This window comes from Sparus aurata, chromosome 10, assembly GCF_900880675.1.
Source record: "Sparus aurata chromosome 10, fSpaAur1.1, whole genome shotgun sequence".
Classification (NCBI taxonomy): domain Eukaryota; kingdom Metazoa; phylum Chordata; class Actinopteri; order Spariformes; family Sparidae; genus Sparus; species Sparus aurata.
The window spans coordinates 9,197,280-9,204,541 of NC_044196.1; the positions used below are offsets into that span (position 1 = coordinate 9,197,280).

The window sequence follows — 7,262 nt, forward strand, 5'->3', positions numbered from 1 at the left end:
CTGCGTATGTTTCTTTCTGCCCTTACACCTGTAGTCTCCACTGTGGGATCCAGTCACAGATGTAATGCTGTGTTCATTTTGATCTGAAGGTTTTTCTGAGCTGGTTGTTCTCCATTCATACTCCCACTCAGTGTCTCCTCCATCTTTGATCTCACATCTGAGAGTGATCCTCTCTCCTCTGTATACTTCAGTCCAGTTTGGCTGCAGAGTCACAACAGCCTTGTTTGGAACTGTTCATGTTCAAGAATTCACAGAAAGGAAACAAAAATTAAGAAAAGTTAAATCTACATCAAACATAAAATGTTTTTCAATAAATGAATACAACATATATCTTCATTCTGTTTCCATACAAAAGTCAAACTCACTGATTTTGTTGACAGTGACTGAATCACTGTACTCTGTGTAGTTAACTGGCTCTCCTCTTCCTCCTCTGCACCAGTAGACTCCTCCCTCTGAGACTCTGATTGGTCCAGCTGAGAGTTGAGAGGTCAGAGGTTCAGAGGTTTTCTCTCCTCTGTACCAGAAGTATTTCCAACCAGATGATGATGTGTTCACAGAGCAGGTCAGGGTCACACTGCCCCCTACAGAAATGTCTCTGTCATCAGCCCTCAGTTCAGCCTTTGGTCTGTTTGCTGTTTGATTTAGAACAAAGACATAAGATTTACCATATTTTTGTTTTAGGGTCAAACTCATTTTCAACGGCAGTGCTACAGGCACTTTTACGATAGCATCAAAATCACAACGAAGGCTCGACACAACATGAAACTTTGCTCGTAGTATCACCAGGGTCTCTACACATGAACTCAAGCATTAAGAACATTGTTTGTGTACACAGAGTTTACTAAAAGAAAGATTTTGAACAACTCATGTTAGCAGTAGCTTGTTCCGCTAAGGTATAATATTAACCACCATTTACAGATTTCTGTTAACAAGAAATAAAGGATTATAATTACACATATTATCATAGCATTAATATGTGAGAATGACTTAAATGTCATGGCTGGTAAAGAGAGGCTAATTCTAATACATTTTTATACTTATGAGTTGTTTAATCAAGAATCATATATCATGATTTGGTAATTGATTACACAGTCCTGAAGCCACGCCTCTTCTGGTGGACCCATGGGACCTTATTTCATAAAACCTTTGTATGTTATGTGTATAAAGAGAGACAAATTATTTATTGATCTGTATAAACTGTGTCATGAATCACACAGATGATGTTTGTCAGTTCGTCATCAAACTAATGAAACATCAGACGGTGAAAATACGTCATTATAAAGACGTCACAGTGTCGTTAGTGACGTCGTTTTCTAACAAACATTTTAGAGCTGCACATGTATATCAGCAGCTCACAGAACTGAGCAGGAACCAGAACTTCAGTTGTCAATATGAGAAGCTTTCTTGTGATGTTCATCCATTTCACAACCTTCTCTGAGCCCAGTTGGCTCCATGTTGGTCTTGATGAGACGATGTTGATGAGGTTTGACTCTGATTACAACAAACTGAAACTGCGGGTGTTTGAACATTAATATGAGGAACAGCTGGTAAACCTCACTGATGATTTTAAACTCCTGACACGTTTCTTTCTGAGAGTTTCTAACTCCAGCTTTTAGTGTTGTTGGTTAACTCAGACTCGATGGGTTACAGCGACATGATGGCCTTCATTGAAATGTTTAAAATAACCGAGAGCTTCTCAAATCATAAAATCAGAGTGTATGAACGGTGTGAATCCTCAAATAGCAGAAAACAGACTGCACTTTCAAGGGGTCAAATTCCTGCAGTTTACACAGTGGGAATGCAGTTTGGAGAAGCAACAGCACACAACAAGATACAATGAACGGCTACTCACCCGCTGCCAGACAGAAGAGAGTCACAGTTATCAAGAGGGGAGCCGTCCTGACTGACATCTTTCACTGGGCCAGCCTGAAGTGGAAAACAGAACATGAATGCATCATTACTGAAGTTATTCACAGGCAGAGCCGGCCCGAGGCATAAGCGAACAAAGCTGTGTTCATGAACTGATTGACTTTAATGTTGAAATCTCAAGTTTAATCATAGCTGCTGCGCAGCGATGGGTCGGGTCCGGGCTATTTTTGGCAAATTTAGGCAACAAACAGGAGAATAGGAAGACAAGACAGTTGACAACAATGTTCACTTTGGACGACTTGAGGCTTGAACTCACAACTTCTGGAAACAAAGACTGTCATCTATCACTCTGAGCTATTTGGCAAGTGGCAACATAACAGTGGCTTCACAAATTGAGTAAGCCATTCACTGTTGTGCAGGCAGATTTGAAACCACTGAAAAAAATTCAGTTATCAAGACAGAAATCTGAAAATACACATATTGCAGCATGGAGATGTTGGTAATTTGTTTTTAAAAATGATTGATTCGCTCCATAAGTGAATAACTGATGTTTAAAAATGCTGCTTGCATTGACTGCAATTATTCTCATGAGAGCAGAATTGAAAATGTTCTCAAAAATTCAGTTTTTTAGGTAAAATTCTGATATTTGTCAAACATCATCTACCATGACTCTAAAAAATGTTCAATTTTTCATGAACATTGAAGATTTATTGATCAATCTGCAGGTAAATGTTTACAGTAGTGTTCACAGTCAAACATTTTCATGCACTGTAGGCAAAAATTGTGGGAGGAGAGTTTTTATAAGTTTTACAGTTTAAAAAAAACAGAGTGATTGACTTCATAATTTTTAATAGGTTTAGATGTACAAAAGTTTCTTTAGTATTGGGGCTACAGTTTGATGAAAGTGTGAAGTTCTAGCAGGTTGATTTGTTATGAATTTTAAATGTTTTGAACTTTCGATGCTTGCTGTAGCGCCACCATCAGGACTATTGGCTTGGGTTTACAGCTGAGGTAATCTGGCATGAGACTGGACCTTTATGCAAAATCTGGTTAGCTTTCACCCATGGTCCAGTCCAAGCTATTTGTTTTTATTTAAAATCAGAGACTTGCTGTGATGCACCATCAGGACAATTGTCTTGTGTTTCATGTTGAGGACATCTAACATTTTGAGCTGTCATCATCCTCATCATCATCACTGGGTGTCAAACCCACAACCCCTGATACCAAGAACCAGCTACTAACTCACTGAACTAATTGGCTGGAAGTGAGACCTGCTGTGTGGCTTCATTTGTCGACTCAGGGATTTCAAAATGTTCTCCGTTTTTGAGATAAAATTCTGATATTTGCCAAACCTCATCAACCATGACTCCAAAATATTCTCAATCTTTTTCAGGAAGATTGAAAATGTATTTCGCAAGAATTTGATAGTATATGTTTACAGTACCGTTTACAGTCAAACATTTTTATGCACTGTAGGCTTAATCTTAGATCAATCAAAAATCTGAGAAACAAGTTTTGTGGAGGACGGTCTGAAGATGCTCTCTAGCAAGTTTGGTGACAATTGAGAAAAAATTGTGGGAGGAGATAGGTTTTATAAGTTTTAGAGGTTTTGAAAAAAAGTGAGTGATGGACTTCATAATTTGTAATGAGTTTAAGTGGACTAAAGTTTCAGCAGTATTGGGGCTGCAGTTTGGTGAAAGTTTCAAAACTGTAGCATGTACTGTTGATTTTGTAGGTGTTTTTAAAGTTTTTAAAATTTAAATGCTTATTGTGCCCCCCCAGGAGGAATATTGACATGTCCTTGGAATTAAGTAAATCTGGCATGGGGCCGGACATTTCTGTAAAGTTTGGTGAGTTTTCGTCCATGGGAAGTATGACTTCCTCGGAAGAAAGAAAGAAAGAAAGAATTCCTAGAAATACGATAGTGTACCCTAATAATGAAGTTCATGACGAAAAAAGAAAGACCCCTCCTCATTTTCCTCATTCCTCTTTTTGCAGAAACGTGTTACACAGTAAAGTTCACCTGCAGGACGTCTTCTGTCGCTGAAACGCTTCCAGTCGTGACAGTGTGAGGAACATCACTGAGGAGGTGGAGGTCCCGTTTCAGGTTAAAACCGCTGCTGGAACTGATCTGGAGGCTGCAAATCTCCTCTGAGTCAGTCGAGAGTAAACTCACCACATCACCGACTTGTTAGTTTCACTTTTAGTGTCGCTCCTCAGTGATCGGACTGTAAACATGAAGCAGAGCCTCTTTACGTCTCATCTCTGGTCCTAAAGACTAAACTTTGCACATCAATACATCCTCTTTCATTCCTTCACATGGAACTCTTCATTAACTTCGCACTCTCTGGCAGGAAGACTGAACATCTGGGGAGGAGACGAATGATCACGTGACAAACATTACAAACAATATGACTCCAACTTTAATCTCTCTGTGTCTGTTTCGATTCATATTTAAGTTAAACAACTTGTTTTGGCCAACTTGATCTAATTGGTGCAAGAAGTGAGCGGCTGCGTATGTGTGTGTTACACGCGATTAAGTAAATATACTGGTAACGCAACGTCACCAGACTCCCTTAACAATTACGTGATTTTAAGAGTTGTCGCATCCTGATGAGAAACTTCACAAACTTGGTGAAACTGTGACAAGAAATTAAAAATAATTGGTGCCTTTTTTCAAATTCGGCATTAAATACAAAACATTCAGTTTCTTTCTTTGTAAAAAGTGTCAGTTCTTTGTGTTTAAAGTGCATCGTGTCTGCTTCTGTGTCTGACGTGTTTCTTACCTCCCAACAGCTGTTTCAACTGATTTCAACATTTACAACAAATGTATTCAAGAATATCACTTAATTATGGTAAACACTGAAAATTGAACATATCCGGTAAACACAAACAGGCTGCTCTTTGGAGAAAATAGACTCACCAGACTCCATTTAAAAACGCTCAATTTTAAGAGTTGTTGCGTTAGAATTAACTGTAAACATTTCATGAAGCTCTGTCTATAACACGTTCTTAACTATCTAGGCCAACTTGTTAATCCGGCAAACATTATACACAAAGATTGTTCTTTCTTTAGGTAGAAACCTATTTGTTTTTCCAGGGAAATGAACTCATGTGAAACTACTACTTCCTGCACTGTGGGCAGATGTTACACATGCTAACATGAACCTGGGCTGCTTTTACACAGTTAGAATTAACGTATTTCTTCTTTGCTTTGACAGAAACAGTTAAATGTTGTGCAGAGCCTCAGATGAAGACAGAGATGATGGCTGAGGAAACCTTATTATAACAGCTGTATGCTCCCCCTGCTGGAGCCCGCTGGTAACTACTACTGTTGATGTTAAACTGGTATTTTGATGATAAAACATGAGAAAACACAAACACACTGTACTCTAACTGCTGCAACTGACACTGAACACTATGACCATTAACTATTGTGTAACAACAGGATGCTGATGTATCAGAATGTGAATAATGTTACGTATGAGGTCATAAAATGTAAATCCTTGATGTGACTTGCTAATAATAACCAGAACTCCAGCTGTGACACTGAGGGCAGACTGGTGCCATGTTTGACATATTCCTCACCAAAATAAACATGACAGTCATGTTACATAACTTGTTAACATATAATAGATGCAGGCTGTGTTTGGAGTGCAGAGAGAAATGAAAACTCCACTGGAGCACCATGGATGCTTTTCGTCTTATTCAGTATATGAGTAGTGGTGCAGGTGAGCCACTTGTGGTCACAATAAGTGTTACAGACAGAAACACTTGTCACTTGGCCTGACTGTGTGTTGAGGTGTGCAGACTAGTGGAGAACTATTATTATCTCATACTAGACAAAGTGGTGAATCAAGGAGAGTAATATCTAAGTTTTTCAGACCAGTGTTCACTGACTATAACAGTATCCTGACGGTGCAGCACTGAGATGTACAGGGAGTCTTCTTCTTCTTAAAGGATGGTAACACAGTGTACCAGTGTGAGGTTACCAGGTAGCAATGATAAGGACATGTGATTTAAGTTAATACAGAGACAGGTCAATGAAATGTCTTAAACTTTATTATAAATGAACACTATCAGGTGGATGAGCCAGTCAGTCAGTGCACTTGATAGGCCCCAGTCACTGTGCAGGTGAAATGAAAGCTTCTTCCACAGATCACCACAGGGGGCGCCAAACCACACTAACTGATACTGACACAATGCATGTGCTCCTTTTTACCTCTGAGACGAGGGCGGCTGTAGTTGAGTCCCAGGACGCCAAGTCAAGGTTACCTGAGAGCCTCATTCTCATAAAGTTGTAGTACTCTCTAAGTAATAGTGATCTGACTTTAAACTTTTCATGTTCTTTGACTCTTTTGCAGCTGAAAATGTCACCCTGCTTTACTCGACTCAACTTCTACCACAAGAGGAAAAAACACTTCTGAGGTGTGAATGATGTCACTGTCTAATTCTTGTGATCACAGCATCACGTCATCATGTGTGAAACCGATGTGAAAACACATTTCAATCATGCTGATGAGAACTGGCTTCATGTGTTCTTCTCACGCTAAAACATGCTGCAGTTTATTTTAGTATTTTGTTCATGTGATTTGATTTCACCTCATGATGATCCTATTTGATATCTGGAGTCATTGTAGTAACATGAGGCAAAAACAAAGTCATCTCAGTTTACAGATATCTTTACTCCATCTTATCAGGCTGCAGCTCACAGAACAGGTCACGTCTTACAGATTAAAAGTTGTGAATCATTGATAGCTAATATAAAACTCTGCCTTTTTAGATTAATATCTGAAGACACCCGACTGATAATCTTTTCTAATTTGTCAAATGTAATTATTTACTGATTAAAAAAACACTTTGAAAATGTTGAAATTCTTTATTTTCTAAAGTCGAACAAAAAACAAAATACAGGCTCTGTGGATGCAACAACTTGGACGGCATAACATGTACAGATTAGCTAACAATATTAAGTTATTGTGATGTAATATGGTTAAATCCAATGATTTTATGTTTGTATGTGAGAAAAAGATGAGGAACAAACCATTGTGAGGGAGATGAGTTTATAATTTATCCACAGTGGACAGGAAATGTAAACATGTCAAAGTGTGCTGTGGTCAACACCTCTGCAGTGGTTTGAGCTTCGTGTGAAGGGGAAGCAAGAACAGAGTCAGACAGACACTCTGAAGAAGAAGCTGATGAAAAACTCTGCTCTCACATTTCTAAGAAATGTAACTTCTCTTTTCTCTCTGCTGCATATTAATCAATACAAAGTAGGAAGTTTGATCAGAAGCAGAGTGACAGTGTCGGTGCTGGATGTGAAGATGGGTCACGCTCTGCTCTGTGTGCTCGGGTTATTCTGTGAGTACATCTGTGACTTTCTATGTGATTGT

General features: G+C 38.8%; 1 long non-coding RNA gene across 1 annotated transcript; it reads right to left on the bottom strand.

Annotated features, from left to right (window-relative positions):
* Positions 1-607: 607 nt before the first annotated feature.
* LOC115589020 (uncharacterized) lies at positions 608-4,177 on the bottom strand. Its single transcript, XR_003985468.1, has 3 exons — positions 3,893-4,177; positions 1,853-1,926; positions 608-632 (listed from the first exon to the last, which is right to left on the bottom strand). It is a non-coding gene; the product is annotated as an uncharacterized LOC115589020 (long non-coding RNA).
* Between the last annotated feature and the right edge of the window lie 3,085 nt (positions 4,178-7,262).